At 38.2% G+C, this 19,344-nt stretch overlaps 1 long non-coding RNA gene across 6 annotated transcripts in view; it reads right to left on the reverse strand.

The window, feature by feature from the left end:
• Positions 1 to 4,750: 4,750 nt before the first annotated feature.
• The window catches only part of LOC127520257 (uncharacterized), a 70,676-nt gene continuing 56,082 nt past the window's right edge, over positions 4,751 to 19,344 (reverse strand). For 3 of the 6 annotated variants that reach the window (XR_007932076.1, XR_007932073.1, XR_007932078.1), the window contains 2 exons: positions 14,050 to 14,075; positions 4,751 to 13,033 (listed from right to left, as the gene is read on the reverse strand). This is a non-coding gene — a long non-coding RNA (uncharacterized LOC127520257). Of the gene's footprint in view, positions 13,034 to 14,049; positions 14,076 to 14,255; positions 14,386 to 19,344 lie in introns of those variants that run through there. The other 3 variants (XR_007932074.1, XR_007932075.1, XR_007932077.1) reach the window with 3 other exon arrangements.

Genomic DNA, 19,344 nt, shown 5'->3' on the forward strand with positions numbered 1-19,344 from the left:
TTCCTGTATTAACTAGTTCTGGTCCCCCCAAACCCAACTAGCCTATCATACACGTGAGCTGCAGCTGTACGCCTCCATCTTAGGTAAGCAAATTTTCTGCATTAATAGGGAATAAGATAAGGTGAAAATGTCATGGTCGATTCTACTTGTTGGTTAAGGTTAAAACGCAAAATCATTCAGATTTGCCTTCAGGTAACATGGAGGAATAAAAGATCACTGGCAAGGGGAAAAATAGCGTTAGCCAGTCAGTTTGATAGTTAATCGGTTGTTGGTTTTATCAATTAGCAAGCATTACAGCTTGTTAGGACTGAGTGAAATGCAGTATTTTGGCGATGATATCAGTCGTCAATCGATGTAACTTTTTCTATATAGTTTAAATTGCGGTAGGCAAATATACCCGTTCAGCTTTTAGTGGGCAGGAATTATTTACACTTTAGAGGGATGTGCTTGATGTTAAAAAAGAGAATTAACTCATATTCAGTATTCACACACTGACAGGCAGCTTTCTGTACACAGCTAAACGGCCAAATACATACAAAAATATGTCAAAATTTGAATATTCACTTAAACAGTCACTTTATGTGTTGAAGGTAAACTGTCAGATGTGTATCAGTATATTGTGTCCGTGCATTAGCTTTTAAAGTGACAGCAGCAGGTTTATTAATTAGTCATTAATGTCAATCAAACAAAAGAAAAAGAGAAGATCACTCACTGCGCATGACTGAATCACCTTTTGTAACTTTAATAAATATCACTGAGCATTTAATTTATACTGTGAAGACTATGCAGTGTTTTATTTTACTTTTGATTACTTTATTCAAGTTCTGTAGTATTTCTTACTTCTGTTAGGTAGACCTAAAACTTAGCTTATTTTTTTTCTCTTTGTTTTATAGTATTTAGTTGTCCTATTGCTTGTCATTTGTTTCTTTTTTCTTATTTTATTACTGTTTACTTGTCTTCAATAATTGCTTGAACTTTTTACTTAAATTAGTTAGCCTAGTATTAGTTTTTGCTGTGGTATCGAAACTGGTATTTAGAATAGTGAAAATTCACTGGTTTCTAAAATTTTGGTATCGTAACAACCTTATTTCCAGAAAAAAAAAAGACTATATCATGATGTATATTGTTACCATGACTCAATGACTCATATCGTGATATAAGATTTTGGTCTAATCACCCATCCCTACTCCTTGCTAAAAGTTCCCACAGTTTTACATGTGATTCATTTAGTAGTGTTCACCACAATAGGCTGCAGTAAAACCTGGTTAGGAGTAGAACTGGCACACAGACGACAGCTTAAACCCAGTCTTTTTGAAAAGTAGGTAGTAGAGGTAGGTGAAATGAAAACTATAGTTTCTAAGCCGTTGTACACACCAAAATGTTCTTTGCATTTAGAATATGTCCAGATAGATTTCAGCTTAATATGGATACTTCACTGAATGGCCAATTTCACATGTATTTTTTTGTGTATTTTCAAAATACAAAATATCGTATTTGTATTAAATATATATTTTCCACACAGTATTTGGTACTTTATTTTGATATATTTTCATGTACTTATTCCCATCTCTGTATAAAATCTCTGGTAAAAGGCAAACCTTAAACGTTTCCATTTGGACTCTCAGGTTAAAGAGTTTACTCAGACCTGAACTTCCAGATAAGTCACAGAAAAGAGTTGCTGTCATGCTCTGTATCTTCCTCCTCCTGCTCGCCGCTGTTTACTTTGGACTCCAGGATTCAAGTGTTAGGTTTGTTACTCTGAGGGGATGATTGTTTAGTTTGCATAAAAGATAATTCAGGTTTTTTTTCCTCTTTTTTTTTCATGCCAGTTCCCTTGAGGCCGAACTTCAGAAGAAAGGCCAGTAGATTTTGATAATGTACAAGCAGAGCATTTGTTTTACTCACCCTTGAATCAAAGTTTCCTTTGTGTGTGGGACCGGATCTGTTTCCCAGGCCTGCAGACTCTGTTGAGTTCAAAACAACAAAGAGGCTGACTTCCAAGAGCTATAACAGAATCGCCTGCCCTCGCGCACAGAGCTACAGGCAGATAGATGGTCAACAGCCTGAGTAAACAGATCACTGAATCTGTGAAAAAAACAGACTTCACTTTCTCCAAAACAAAGCTGGCTGGGGAGTGTCTAAGATCGGATATTATGTAATGTAATTCTAGCGTAAAAAAAAAAGAGAGACAACTATAATTATATAACACTAAACATATTAATATTCTACGCTGTCATCGTGGTTATTTTGCATATCATCCTTGCATACTGGCAATGGTAAAGGTCAAGTTGAGAACATTGCATTGTGGGAAATAGTACTCATAATAGTGTACTCTGCCTGCATACTGCATTATGTTCCATACAGATATTCTATGCATAGAGAAAATGTGCATATTTGCATAGTATGTATAAATTGCATACTGCAAAAATAGTACTGCCTTGATTTACTACCAGTAACTCACCCAGGTCAGGCAACCAAACATTTATATAGTTAAAGAAAAGTTAAAACCTGTAGCAAGAGGACATCTGAGGATTTCAGTGGCATGAAATTTTAATTTCATTTTGGATGTACAAACATCAGCCCACACCATACAAGAGCAGTTTTTGGATCTTCTTACCAGTGAAAAACATTTTAAAGCAGCATTTTAAGGTTTAATAATTATCTTAATTAGGCATAGGTATTGTAATAGAGTGCAACAGTGGGGTTCCCGAAGTGAAAACTCCATAAGGAAATAGATTTTGAACGAGTTCTGTTAAACCTTTAAAGACAGACTTATCATGAGCTATGAGGTTGTTAATCCATGGTATTTGCTTCTGCCGTCATCCCTCATCCTTTTTTTTTTTTTTTTTTAAATAATTGTTTAACAGCAGAATTCCTGGTGAAAACTACCATACCCATGATGCTGTATAGAAAATTAAACCAATCAGAGTTGAAAAAAACAACACGCAAAATAGCTCTTTAGCTCCGCCCACTCCCATGGAGCACTGCGAATGACATAATCGAGTTGATCTCTACGCTATCAAAAAACTTAAATGTTCGTATACATATATCAACCTAAAATAATATTGTTTTTTTTAGAGATGCACCGATATATCGGCCAGTAATCGGTATAGTTTAAAAACAGCCGATAGTCAGGGCCGATATATCCTGTCAATCAAAAGAGGGCAGGAAAATGCACCAAACCCCCAAACTATCGGTATTGGATATCACTCTCAAATATCTCTCTGAATAATTGGCTATCGTTACTGGTGGACAAATTTAGTATCGGTGCATCTCTAGTTTTTATATATAATCAACATTTGTACATAAGCAGTTTTCTAGTTCTCTATCATTTTTAATTTGATTATGCTGTTCGCAATGCTTCATGGGATTGTAGTTCTTTCCCTCACTAAAGCCTTTAAGTACATAGTCTTGTACCTTTGTCTTTTTGTCCGATTTTCAAATCAAAGTTTGTAGTGTTTGATTTACCTCGTAGCTGATTGGCTTGGTTAATGGCTTATAACTCTTTTACAAAGACTTTTTTTTTCTTTTTTTTCTTTTTTTGAAAAAAATGAATGGAAAAAATACCAGTGCGGCTGAAAAAGGGGACACTGACGAACTTTATTACACTTTTCTATTCTATGATACCTCATTATAGCCAAATTATATGGCAGCATTGCATGTATTCTTCATAGAGAAGGCAACGACCTGCAACAATCTCAGTGGATAAAAAAAAGAAAGATGATGAAACAAGAGAAATGTTGATGATAAATCAACCTTTATTTCTTTCTATATACCTAAAAGTATCAATTAAAACAGGTGTAATTAATTACTAGTGTAATTAATTTTTGCAGTGTATTTTTAATTAGGGTAAGACTGCTAGCTTAGCAACATGCTAATGGCAATCTCTATTGAAATCAATTGGGAGTTGAATCTATATTTGTGCTAGCCATGTATTTTTGTTCTTCTAAGTGTAGCACACTATTAGTTTAGCAGCAAACTCTACTGAAATCAATACCGAATCTAGTCTCTAGCATAATATGTGAGATGCTCACAGATTTGCAATGTAAAATGTTCCAAAATAGGTCACTAATAAGGTTCCAATGCTTAAAAGGCAGCTCACTAGGTTTTGGAACTGAGATACTCTTCAAAAACCACAAATCTGAACATACTTTGCATGATTTCAGCATGTCTCTTGGAGACTTGTGTTGGGATGTTTTGCGTTAACAGCAGCTAGCTGGCTAAAGCTCTCTGCTTTGTTCTCCAATCCTGAGGTTAACGATTTTCCGTCGTGGGAGGCGGGGGAGAGGAGCGGCGGAATTAGGATTCAGCTCCCATCCTCAGCGCCGAGCGGCTGTCTGCTGCCTACCCAGCAACCCCGGCGCTTTGTGACAAGGAGATGGATGATATCTGCAGCCTGGCCGGCCGCTCTATGGGTAAGGACACACACACACGTCTGCAAGTGCACAGGGTCGCACACACACACACACACACACACACAAACACACTTCTCAAAGCCAGCAAGGCTGTGCGCACACACATTCACACATGTAACTAATGCTGTGCTGCTGCTACAACCTTTAACGTGTAACACAAAAGAAGAACCACAGCCACCTGCCTTTGTGATTGTTTACTTCATTCGTGAAAACATTGCACTTACATATGGGGGGAGATTATAAAAGTGTGTTAGGGTAATTATTTCTTGTATTAGCGAGTTTAAATAAGTAATGTATACCAGAAGAAGAGAGGGACACCAAAAAGGAGGCAAGAATTAATTCAGTAACAAACAGTATTTATTAGAAAGTCTTAAACATCTACAGCATTTGAAAATACAAACATGCAAGAGGACAGAGACTATTAGGTGTTTGCAGTTTGAGAATGTGTGCATGCATGCATGTGTGTGTGCGTGCGTGTGTGTCACTGGACAGTGTGTGAAAGCAGAATGTCAAAGGATCTGTCTCTCTTGTCCGCCTCCTTTAATGCAGGAGTGTATCTGTGTCAAACTTACCTGCTGAAACTGCCACTGCACACTTGCACACACATACACACTGCTTCATTTCTGCAATACACATGGGTGGGAAAAATTATATTCACCAATTATATTCTTGTTTTCCAATAAAAATATGAATATGATACATTTACTGTATCAAAATTGATAAAATATTATAAAATAAAATATTTTATTTATTAATAAAGTATATATATATATATATATATATATATAAATAATCGGCCGATACCAATAATCGGTATTGGCCGATAAAAGCCAATTTTCAGTTTAAAAACAGCCGATAGTCAGGGCCGATATATTCTGTCAATCAAAAGAGGGCAGGAAAATACACTGAATTTGTGCTTTGTGTAAAGAAACCAGTTTGATGTTCAATATTAATAGTAATTATATGAATTAATAACATTCAGAAAGTTAATAAATATTAATTTAATCTTCAGAATTTAGTTAATGTGTGTTAATATTAATTTGAGTAATGTGTTTGTTTATAACTGATACCAGTTACTCTGAAACAAGTTAAGGAAATGGAAAGAATAAAGTTTTTAGTTGCATTTATTTTAAAATATAATAATTAAAAATATAATGACTAATTATTAATTATAATGTAATTGTAATTAATTTAAAAGTTATAAAAGGCAGAACCCCCAAACTATTGGTATCGGTATCGTTATCGGCAGATATCACTCTGAATAATCGGTTATTGGTATCGGTGGAGAAATTTAGTATCGGTGCATCTCTAATTTATGTATATATTAGAGATGCACCGATACTAAATTTCTATTTCTTTATATATATATAAGCAATAGATATTATGCATAAATACTGATTTTTTCAGCAAATATATATATAATTTTTTAGATATGATTATGATTTGCTTTTCAGCAAATTATATATATATATATATTTACTGAAAAGTCAGTATTTATGCATAATATCCATTGCTTTTCAAATACATTTATCTTGTTTAGATTTTTTATTTTTTTTACTGGAAAATAAGACAAATATAGTGATATTTATTTTTCAATGCAGTGATTGTGTTTTGAAATGATTAAATCGTTGTATGGCATACATTAGTAATTAGTAAGAATGTGTATAATGATACGAAATGAATTGGGATTTACTTGCAAGCTGAAAAAAACTTCTTTCTTCTACACCTAAAAAAAGAAAGAATTACAGCAATTAAAACCATTAATTCAATCAATTAATACAAAAATAACATCAAATAAATCTGAGGTATTATGTTGGGACACTTCTTCACAACAGGGATCAACTCATTTTTTGTGAGGGAGACAAAGAGTTAATTTTATGATACAGACAGGTTTATTTCTCTGCCAGAGCTCACTGTGTGCTGAAGAACAAAAAGATGTCTGGGTTGTGTGTGTGTGTGTTTGAGGATTTCTGGAGTGCTCACGCAGCTTTTCGTGCAGGTAAAGGGAGCACCTGCGGCTATCGCTAACCGCCATCCGACGGGTTAAAAGCTCTGACAGGAGGAAGACGCTCGGAGCAGCCGCAGGTTCCACTGGAGTCCCATCGGCTGAGAGAAACCTGTGAGACAGAAGCTAATTATCCTCTAAAGCAAAAAGCCAGTTGTGGTTCAATAACTCCAGCACGCTGCCAGCCAGATACTGCGTTTCCTTGGCAACGCCTCCACAGCAGTGCTGCAGACATCACAGAGAAAGGCAGGCGGTCACAGGGTACACAGGGCAGGATGAATCAGGGAGGAAAGACTTTATGAGTGACGGGCCGTGTGGAGATACGTCCTCTAGACTGATGCAGGCCAATTATAAGCCATTACTCTCTGCTGAGATTGATTTACTTTCTTTACGTTTGGGGTCCCAGAGATGTATAAAAAATAATGACATCTTCAAAATTACTTCTTATTTTCCCTTCAAATTCTTGTAATATCTCTGTCTGACCTTATCAGACCCCAGCAGACATATATTATTGAAGCTTTAACCCTTGAATCATTAAGTAGACAAGCATTTTTAAGAAATTGAACTGTTATCCACTATAGGGACATTGTTTCTTTAGGACACTTTAGTATGGGAAACACATATTCTGTATTAACTACGACTTTTCCCTCAATAAACTCCTAATTTACTGCTTATTAATAGTTAGTAAGGTAGTTGTTAAGTTTAAGTATTGGGTAGGATTAAGAATGTAGAATAAGGCTTTGATTTCTGCTTTATAAGTACTAATATACAGCCAATATTCTAGTAATATGCATGCTAATAAGCAAATAGTTAAAAGAACCTTAAAAAAAGTGTTACTGTTGTTTTATACCCGGGGTTTATGAGACCCTAATTTGATGTTTAATACATGTTATCAAGTTTAGAATCAGTTTTTTTTATAAGACTGGTGAAAATTATAAAGTACCAATCTGATACATGAATGTTAAGTTTTTTTTTTTGTTTTGTTTTTTTGAGATATTAAAAGATCCTCTGGGTTATGTCTAGCCTGGGACTATCGGACATCCACATGTTCATGAAGTGTAAAGGCCTGTTCACACCAAGGATGATAACTATAAAGATAAAGATATAGTTTAAAAAATTGTTCTAAATATAAAAGAATAGCAGAGTCCACACCACAACTATAATGATAATAACACAGAGAAACTATCGTTGGAATCACTTTCAGAACGATTTTTTTTGATGAATGACCATTGCTTGAACGTTGACAGCCAATCAGAATCCTTCCTGCTGTAACGAGCTTGAGCATTTAAAATGGCAGACGACAAAACTGCAGTGCACCCTTAGGCCTGTTTACACTAGTGCGTTTTCGTTTAAAAAGGCAGAAGTTTTGCTACAGTTATGCCGTCCACACTACTCCAGAGTTTTCGACCCTCGAAAATGGAGACTTTTGGAAAAACGCTGAAGACCCTGTTTTAGTTTGAAATCTCCAGGGTTGCGTTTCAGTATAGAAGGACCAAAATGGAGACTTCTGAAAACGAAGGCGTGGCTGCCCACGTTTGCTCCCTGATTGGGTCTTCTGGATCATTGCATATCCTTCCCTGATTCGTCAAGCCCCTATCATATGACCATTACACTACAGGAACACAGTAACAGTAACAGCCTCGACAACCGTATAAACTAGGGCTGGGATGATACATCGATTCTCGATCGGTACAAAGAATCTGGATCGATCTTGATATTTTCTCTCTCTAATCGATTCTGAGCTTAGTTTTAACAGCAGATGGCGCTCTAGGCTAGTCTTTAACCACACGCTCAAATGCTCACGAAGAAGAATGCTGGACAGCAATAGAGTACCTCAGGGATGACTTGTTTTTGTAGGCCAACCCGGAAGTTAGCGGTGCACGGGTTCCCTCGATCGAAAGCCAATGCATTTTTCTCACAGACTTTTGGAAAATCACAAAAAATAAACTCTGTGTTTAACAAAGGGTTATGACACTTGCACGTTTTGTCTATCAAGATAATCTTTACAAGTTAACACAACATTTATACATTTTGAAGCCTAAATAAAGTCGTCGGATATAAAAAGCTAACAGTAGGCTATAAACGGACTACAGCACACCATGGTCACGGATCAACTTCACCACCACCAAGCTTCCTCAAACTTCATTTAAAAACAACTTTATTTAAAAACATGCTCGCTGATTATGATCTGCGCTGTATATGAATACTTATCCACTTTTTCATGAGAAATGCTGTCCAAATGTCCTGTTTGTCATGATGAGGTCTAAAGTCCCCGCCAAAGGAAGTAGTCCCTTTTAGCAATTTGTTAGCAACCGCCGTTTTTAAGACATGATAAAGGTTTAAAAAAATCACAAGCGGGTTATAACTGGTGTGTTTTATGTCATAGATCAAAACGTGAAAATATTTAGAGGCTTTGTTAACCACAGACCTTATTTCAGACGATTTAGCAAAAACCCATTCAAAAAACCCATTGACTTTGGGGCGATGGAACCGATATAGTGCGTTCGGCTGAGTCATGTAAGTGGTTAAATATTCTTGCACCTCGGCTCAGAATGCTTTTATGATGCAAGATTTGTAATTCGCTTCAAATGTTTTCGATTATTTTAGGTTTAAGTGGTGTGTGTAAAGGAACTGGAAACAGGCAGTGTACAAGTGTTTTTAAAGCACGTAAAGTAGTGCCATCTGCTGTTTAAAAACTAAGCTTAGAATCAATTCGAGAGAGAATCGCGATACATCGGAAAATATCAGAATCGCTCCAGATTCTTCATATTGTGAATTGAGATTCCATGTAATGTCCTAGCCCTAGTATAAACAATGACATGGAGACAGAACTGCAAGCTTTGCTAACTTGTCCTTTTTAGCAGCCATATATGCGCAAGAGGCAAGCTATTATTAGAGCAATCTTCAACAATCAACAACTGTTTACACTTGTACGTGCATGCCCAGTGTGCATGAATGGTCATGTGACATGCGTTTTCGGTCGTGTAGTGTGGACGGAGATCTTTTCTGAAACGCAGTGGAAACGGCAGTATGGATGAGGATTGCTTTCCTTTTAAAACTAGTGTGGACCTGACCTTAAAATAAACAGAGTGATATTGTGCACTGGTGTGACGCTAATATAGTCATCGTTCTTGGTGTGAACAGGCCTCAACTCTTAAAACAGCACATTTTGAGATTTCAGCTTCATCGCATTGAGCTCTTAGTAAGTGCTGAAGCTGGATTAACCATCAAAACAACACAAATGTACAACACAGAACTGGTTTTGGGTTGGGAACCAGCATATAATAGAAATGTAGGTCCATAACAATAGCCTATTAAAGGTAAAAGCAACAAGAGTTGTGTGATACAGTGGCTAAACAATAAGGAAATGGATTTCTTATAGGCTCAATATGACATGAAACTAATAAATTGACTTATGAATGGCCTCCAATGGAGGCCAAAGATGCTAATGTTCAACACAGTTACATTTATTAACAATAATCTGAATTACGGTAAGTAATATGCATTGAAGTATTTTACCCTGGCTTCAAATGTCAATCAGAATTGAAACTCAGAACTATCAGTTTTATCAAATAATTTTTACGTTATGTCTGATGACTGCTATGATGGCCAATATTAAAACTATACTAGTTTTGCATAAAGTGAGGTCAGAAATCAAAATGATTTAATGTACAGCACAGATTAAATTCAACTGCTTAAAAAAAGATGACTAATATTGACACCATTATGGTGACTGATATATTTTCCATATCTATTTTCATAAATAAGTGAATTCTGTGGCATTTGCTCTCATACGTTTAAGTATTCATCATTCTCTCTGTGTCTGGATGTAGGCAGATGTTCGGAGACTCTTTGTGTGTGTATACACCTGTTATTTGTACCTGCAGTGAGCAGTGAGAAGGGCCCACTGTTTCCTCTGACCTGCGCCGATAACACGCACAACAACAATCCCTGACAACCAATGGAAGAAAGATTCCTGTAATCCTGTAAATTCACCCGGCTCCTGCAGTTTCTCCCGCCTGAGCTCTCAGTGCCTAATCTACTTTCAGTACCTTTATCCCAGACAAATGTTAAGTTTATTTAAACCACACACGGTTAGCAAAAACACACACACACCATCAGCAGGCTCTTTTAATTCCTCAGTGGCCGGTCTTTATCTTCTGAGATTTATCACTGGAATCTTTCGTCTATAACAATTATTCGATATTTTTTTATATTTCAATTATTTTATATTTCAAAATGTTTATAATTTACAAGTGAACACTGTTTCTCTCTGTACATTCCTTTAATACACATTTGATATATATATATATATATATATAGTGCTGTCAAACGATTAATCGCATCCAAAATAAAAGTAATGTGTGTGTACTGTGTATATTTATGTATGTACAAATACACGCACATACATGCATTTATTTAAGAAATATTTACATGTATACATGTATATATATAATTTCATTTATATATACTTTATATATAAATATAATTTTTTATTAAATATATACATGCGTGTGTTTATATATACATAAATATAGTACACACACATATTATGTAAAGACAAACTTTTATTTTGAATGCAATTAAGCGCAAATAATTATTTGACAGCATTAACATGTATGTGTGTAACTTTTATCAGTCCATCTAAATTGTCCAGTTAAATATCCTTAAAACAAGATTATAAAACAAGATATATATATATATATATATATATAGATATATACACACACACATACATATCCACATATATATATATATATATATATGTGTGTGTGTGTGTGTGTGTGTAACTTTTATCAGTCCATCTGTTTTATTTGTAGCAAACCTGACATCCAGGCAATTTAGACAAATAATATGGGGAACTTGTATATAATGTTATTGATTTTAAACTATTTCACATTGATTCATTTATTGTTTGCATGTCTGTCTGTCTGTGTGTCTTTCTGGAAGTATGTGTCTGTCTGAAAATGCTGGTCAGACTTATCAGGCAGAAAACGAACCATTTTTTGCTCTGATACACACAAATGAAACCGTCCGAAATGCTGTCAGCCAAAAATGTAAATATGAAACCACGTCAGTGAGGCTGAGACATCAGAGCCCGATGCTTGCTGGACCATTCAGAAGTCGGGTCATTTATTAAATAACAAAATCTTCATTCCTGGCTTGATCCAAGTCTTTGTTCCTTTTCTCATCTAGCTGATGAAATGGTCCATGTGTGTGTGAGAGCGTGTGGGATGAGGGAGTATTTATGTGCTAGCTCAGATGAATAGTGTGAGCAGCACACGAGATTTTATCTGCGCGTTGGCATTGCCAGCCTGTGCCGAGTGTCAGACGGATCCTAATAAAACTGTCTGACCCCGCGTTGGGCACCAGGCTGGCGCTCGTCAGTCGTGGCTGACTGCTTGGTATGCACAGAGCATGGCAGAGCTTCAGCTGTTGCTGGGAGCTTTGTGGCACAGACCCAGGCTGATTAGTTGGCATCCGCCATTGTTCAGAGCGAAACCAAGCAGGGGAAAAATATAATTAGAGAGAGAAAGAGGGAGCAATAGGGAGAAATCAATTGTTTTGAAACTACATTTCTAATGTGGGTAATTTAGCAAAATTAGGTTTTCAAAAGTTAAACACTCCAGGGAGATAAAGAACAAAGCCAGGCGTAAGACTTAATGAGTTCACATCTTTAAAACAGGAAGGAGCCCACAGCTCCGTGCCAACCGGACCCTTTAAAACTACCACCCGTCTGGAGTTCAATGTCATTTCTGCTCAAAAACAACATTACGACACATTGAGATCCATATAAACATGGACGACTGTGCGTGCTGTGCCTACAAGCGCAATAATCTGCAAGCCTCATGTTCTGCTAACACAAAGTCTGGGCTTCACTAGGTAATAAAGTCTATTCATAGGAATCGTTTTTGTGTAAATGAAGGTGTCAGCATATGTTGGTTCAATATGTCGCTCGCTTTTTTTACACAGACTTGTTTGGCTATGCATCAGACAGATCTTACATTATTGGATTAAACAAAAAATGACATTACATCTGGTGGATACATGAGGATAAAGCCAAGTAGACATGTTTCATAATAGTGCAGGTGCTGAGATCTTCTATGAAGGGCGTCACCGTTAAAATGGTTGTACATTTTACGTTTATTAAAATGAAAATCTTTGTTGTATGCATAAGATATCGAGATATTTTTTTTAAATCGCAGACTTCTTGATCGCAACCAAAGCAAACCAATGAAGGAATAACTGATAATCCCGGCCCTTCCTCTTGATAAAGGTCGGTTATAGATGAGCTGCAGCGGCGACCAGACAGCTAGACTGAGCGATTAGCACGACGACCCTCTCCTCACCCCTCACCCCAAAGAAAAAACATCTCAGCAGACGTACAAGATCGAGTTTTATTTAAAAACAAGAAGAAACCATCATCATCATCACAGGCATGTGAACATATTGAATATTAAGTCTCATAGACATGCCAGTTCTGCATCCTCTCTCGTCTTCCACCGTTTCTCTTTCTTATCTCCCACAGACATCCGTCCCATGTCCGGCTCTGTCGGGACACGTCCAGAGGATCGAGTGCTTTTGCCCTCTGCCCAGGTCCCAAGAGCTTAACCTGTGATTTTTAGCACACAAAGCTCACAAGTTAGGGTCTCAGGGACCAGGAGGAGTGCAGCGGTGTCCGCACAGGTTAGTCACACACATACACATACATATTGCACCCTCACGTCCTCTTTTGTCCGGTGTAACGAATATTATTCTGCTAATAATGTTCGGCCTATGGAAATAAAATGTGCCTTCATTGCAGTTCTCTCAGAGTTAAGAGTCACAGACACGCAACACACAGGTATGTCATGCACCAAACGCCATGCACACAAAAGCAGACGGACAAAAAAACATCAGGTAAGAGGAAACGAGCGGTCGGATTTGAAGCTGTCCATCGAGCGGGCAAGTAAAGCCTTTGTTGGTCGAGAAAAGCCTCCAGTCAGATGGTCAGTCTTTCTCTTTGTCCTGTGTTTCTCATCCTCAGGATCTCTGGTGAGCAGAACCGCTGGCCTCTGACTGCAGATATAAACGTCTGTATGTGTGCGTGTGTGTGTGTGTGTCTGTCTGTCTGCGTCTCATCTCCCGCCACTGACTCCATTACACCGAAAAGCATGTAGCGGCAATTGATCAGCCACGATCAGAGCTGGTAAACTGGCGTTGGGGCAAAATGAACAAAAACTGGTCCCCGGCTTACACAGCTCCCCGCAAGACCACCCCCCACCCACCCAGACACGCATCGCCTGCAATTGTTCCTGACGGCTTTTGCAATAAGTTGTCTTTTTTGTGACTTTGTGAGCGCAGACGAGATCATGCAACCGCACAACATTGACAGCAAGCAAATCCAATAGTGCACATGGCAGCCAAAACATGCATGTCATTTACACTGCAAACGCACATCTAATGCACACACACACACCTTGAAGACTCCCCCCCCCCCCCCCCCCCCCCCCCCCCCACAAATAAGCAGCATCGTTCATCCTTAGGGACCAGACGGTGTGTGGACACTCCCGGAAATGAGAGCGGCCGCCACGTGCCTCAAACACACACACACACACACACACACATACACACACACAAAATGTCTACCTTCAAACCTGTGTCAGCTTTGTCATCTTCAAGGAAAAAGAAAAAGAGAGAGTGAGAGAAAAAGAGGACAAGCGAAACATCCTGGACTTCGTCAGACAGTGAGATGTGACCAAAAGTAGACACTCGTGAGAACACCATCATCTTCTTGCCACTGTCACCCTCCTCGTCAGTCTGACACACACCTTACGCTAGCGACACACACTCACCCGCTCATCCTTCTCCGGTCCGGACACCTGTCCCGGGCGTCTCTGTACCTGTACCTGGGCCGTCTGTGAGACCCGCTCTCGCTCTCTCTGTGTGACTGAGTGCCAGCGAGCGGCAGATTCTGCAGCGAGAGCGCTCCCCCCCCCCACCCGCCCTCCCCTCCGTCTCTCTTCCTCCCTCCCTCTCTTCATCTCAGCTCCGCTTCCCCTCTGCACTGATCAATCCCTCACTTTCTCCGAAGGCACGAAAAAACGCAGCCAGCCAGCAGCCAGAAATGGCGTCTCACTCTCCACGGCGCTCTGTGCAGCCACACGACAATCTGTCTGTCACAATATTGTGACAACATTTCCACAACTGACTGAGGAGGGTCATCCACCACCCCACCGCCAAAGCTGCGGAAAAGTGTTTGATCGCCACGATAAAGCAATTTGTTGTCATCTTTGTAAAAGCAAAAATTATAATTCCATAAAACATCTAGGGATAAGCAAGCAATACATCATCTTTAAAAAAAGAGATGAAAAAAACAAAAGGAAAACAATAAGAAAAATAAGCAAACAAAACATAAAAGCATCAAAAATCAAATAATAAATAGCAATTTAAACAAAACGAGGTGAAAACAACAAAATAATGAAAACAATGGCAATTTAAACAAAACGTGGAGACGAAACAAAATAATGAAAACAATAGCAATTTAAACAAAACGAGGAGACGAAACAACAAAATAAAAAAATGGTAATTTAAACAAAACGAGATGAAACAACAAAATGAAAACAATGGAAATTTAAACAAAACGAGGAGACAAAACAACAAAATAATGAAAACAATGGCAATTTAAACAAAACATGGAGATGAAACAACAAAATAATGAAAACAATGGCAATTTAAACAAAACATGGAGATGAAACAACAAAATAATGAAAACAATGGTAATTTAAACAAAACGAAGAGACAAAATAATGATACAATGGCAATTTAAACAAAACGAGGAGAAGAAATAACAAAATAGTGAAATCAAGGGCAATTTAAGCAAAACATGGAGACAAAACAACATGATGTAAATAAAATTAAGTCAATGAAAACAAAATAAGAAACAACAAACAATGAAAAACAATGTCAACGGGAACAAAACAAGGTGAAATAAAAAAAAAAGTGAAAAACCATGCAAACTGACTGAAAGTGTCAATTTGAATTTGAACTGAAATATAATGGGTCTCATGAGACTTGAGCAGAACAAATTTCTGCATGTAATTTGACACATTCAGTTTATTAGTTCATTCTCACGTAAATTGTATTGAATGACGTACACATTGTATTTCATGAATCAGGTCTAATGTACACACGCACATATGTCTAAGATTGATTCATAAGTGATAACATATGCACTGCTAAAACTGAGTACTAAATGAAAATTTTAAATGACAACGTGCACTCGCTGTGTGGCTTTCTGAGCACCAGACGCATCTTTATCTGTGTGGCAGTGGCCCTGAATGAACTCTGACCCCTCTGCTCGCACTGGGGGGTGTGTGAGAGTCGTGACCCCATCATAGAGGGGTGCTGGGTGGCGACTGCCCACCACATACACCATTGATTACGAGCTTAATGCACAAACTCGCCACGTCTGTTCTACTGCAATGCAGAGCTCCGAACACACAAACACACACATACATAAAGCGTGAGAGCTCACAAATCCACATAGATTCAGTGTTTTAAACTTACGCCATCTTGGGCAGCGTCTGGTTTTTCGATACAAGTGAGCAGTGTACAGGTTCGAGTCTATCACGCCGTAGAGTGGAGAAGCATGTATTTGTGAGTGTGTGTGTGAGGAAGGTTGGTGGGATCGGCAGGGACCGAAAGGGAATGATGGTGATCAATCAACACACACACACACAGGCCATCAGCAGAGCGCTGTCACCACACAGTACCAGACAGCACACACACAAACGTAAAAGACACAATGAATGCTAGACAGAAGCGAAAACACCATAAACCACTACACAAAGAGAAACATATTAAGTTTGACATCCGTCTCTAATTAAACTCTGACTTTACAAGCCTTCAGACACACTTAGAAATCCCTTATTTCTCCTATTTTCGAACACAAATCTAGTAATTTCCAAATGCAATGATTCATTTAATTCACAGCCAAACATTTTTAAATTACAGCTTTTACATCTTGTGAAGAAAATTTGAGTAGCAATTGCCTGTGCAAAACTCATCTCCTCTATGCCAGGGTGTTGCTATGCAGCTAAAGGTGTTCTGAGTGGTTGCTAGGGAGCTGCTGAGGTGTTCTGGGTGGTTGCTAGGGCACTGCTGAGTTTTTTTTTGGGGGGGGGGCAGTTGCTAGGGTGCTGCTAAGGTGTTCTGAGTGGTTGCTAGGATGTTGATGAGGTGTTTTGGGTGTTTGCTGAAGTGTTTTGGATGGTTGCTAGTGTGTTGCTAAGGCGTTTTTGGTGGTTACTAGAGTGTAGCCAAGGTGTTTTGGGTGATTGCTTACTATCTCAAGTAACAAATGCCAACCTGAAGTCTATATGGCTCGGTCCTTTCTTCAGTGTACATCTATGGAATTTTTTCACCCAGTTTATTGGTCGACTGTTGAAAATTGTACGTCTGATTGCTTAGAAAAAGAAATGCCAAAATGCCTCAAAATGCCATTTATTTATCAAAATGCCATTTATTAATCATTTACTCACCCTCATGTTGTTCCAAACCTGTATGAGTTTCTTTCTTTTGTTGAACACAAAAGATATTTTGAAGAATGTTGGTAACCAGACAGTTGACGGTAGCCATTGACTTCTATGATATTTTTTTTTCCTACCATGGAAGTCAATGGCTACCATCAACTGATTAACAACATTCTTTAAACGGGAATGTCTAATGCTATTTCATGCATTCTGACTTATTTACACTGTTAAAGAGTTGGATTCTCTTGCTTTTAGTTTAAAAAAACGAGTTGGACTTATGACGGAATATTTCTGTGCCAAATACACTCCTTCAGAGTTTGTATAAGTTTCAGAAAGTTTTTTTCGAGTATGGCCCTGTATGGCGTCATAAAGGATGGAATTCTTTGAATGCTCACTTCTCCTAGAAAAGCGTGCGCACACACATCAACTAGAGCGAGAGAGCAAGAGCACGCCCATACGCGTACTTTGTTCGGGTTACGGAAGTCGTCGGCAGCACTTCACAGGTCTTGCTCGGGTAAGATTTGTCACTTTGCTTTTAGACCACGAAATCAACAATGTCACAAAAGAAGTGTGTTTTTGGTTGTGTGGGAAAGATAACCTTGCTTCCCAAAGAACCCAGCATTAAGGGAACAGTGGAGCTGAGAGATTTGTGCTCACGCATTACATTGATGTGCTCTCGACATTTTTCATCAAAATAACCATAGAAACCACCTCAAATTAACTATCAAAATAAGGATAAAGTCATGTCTGAAAGTTGCAATCAATTTTTTATCAGTTAAAATGAACAGAGAATATCTTATGTTTTCCGTGGCTGCTTAAGCCCCCAGGATCGGTGCTTATGGGCCAGTTCAACGCTGGATTTACAGTTAGTTTGAAACTGAAAGATGGAGCGATAAAAAATATGTCGGAACCGCAGGTGTTAAGTAGACTTACATCAAGTGTCTATTTTGTTGGCAATCGGCGTGCAAGTGCATATAATGTAAACAACACAAATGTATAGTGAATCAAAAGTTATCCAGGGATAATGCAATGCAATCGTGTGTTGGTAACACACAGTAGTATAGGGAACACATATAAACACATATAAACTATTAACTATGACTTTTCCCTCAATAAACTCATAATTTACTGCTTATTAATAGTTAGTAAGGTAGTTGTTAAGTATAGGTATTGGGTAGGATTAAGAATGTAGAATAATAAGTACTATTAAATAGCCAATATTCTATTAATATGCATGCTAATAAGCAACTAGTTAAATAAAATAAAGTGTTACCTGTGTGTTCAAATACATTTGTTTAGCTGACCATCGATAGCTTGCAGACGATCACTACACAAAAGCTACACATGCTCGTCACTCTTTAGCTCCGCCCACAGCACGCCTCCAGGAGCTCGGCTGTTTTTTGAAAGAATCGGTACAGTGTATCTGTCTTTTATAAATCTGATAAAACTAAAGACTCTTCGGAGATATCAAGGATGCAATACTACTCTATAGGTACCCAAGATTAACATGAGATTGGCAGAAACTGTGTGTGTTATGTACCTTTTAAAATAACTTCTTTTGTGTTTAACAGAAGAAAGAAACTGAAAGAAACAAGTTTGGAACAACATGAGGGTGAGTAAATAATGAAAGAATTTTCATTTTTGGGTGAACTATCCCTTTAAGATGTCGTTCATACCTGTAGCACAAACAATGTGGGATGAGTTACATGTTGAACTGTAATACTTAATGTTAGGCATTTCTACATATCTAATAGTGATGCAACCTCTTGATGCTAACACCTCAAGACTATGTATGATGTGATGATGATAAACTCACAAATCCAGAACAACTCAGTAGGGTTAAGTTTTATCCAACATCTTTCAATTATGAAAACCCAGAAGACCCTTACAGAGAACATCTAAGTGCACAGACACACATATGTACACAGTGTTCAGGTCTGCTGAACGCAGGTCTTTAACTGCTATAACATCTCGTCGGACTGGCTAGCAGCCCAGCGCAAAGGCCCCGCCCATTCGAATCAAACTCATTGATCTCTCATGCAGGGTCAGAGGTCAAATGCGTATTGACTGGAAAAAGTGTCATCAGCAGCAGCGCTGCCCTGACTCCAGACAGATCAATAGCACCTCTGTCTGCTACGCTTAGATTACTCTTATTCATCTGTCATAAATCTCAGCACCTCATCACCACAGTAACGTCTGGCTGCTCCTGATGCAGCTGTGGCCCTGTTAAGGTTGACAGCGGTCTGGGACCAGTAGGTCATGTTCATCAGTACTCTGCTCTCGTGTACAGGGGGCAAAAGGGTAGACGGCCAATCACAGACCTTCTAATCAGAATCAATGAGCAGGCTTTGGTCACACGTCTGGAAGAATCAGACAGAATTGGATGACAAAAGACATACCATCTTAGATA

This window comes from Ctenopharyngodon idella, chromosome 10 (assembly GCF_019924925.1).
Source record: "Ctenopharyngodon idella isolate HZGC_01 chromosome 10, HZGC01, whole genome shotgun sequence".
Classification (NCBI taxonomy): Eukaryota; Metazoa; Chordata; class Actinopteri; order Cypriniformes; family Xenocyprididae; genus Ctenopharyngodon; species Ctenopharyngodon idella.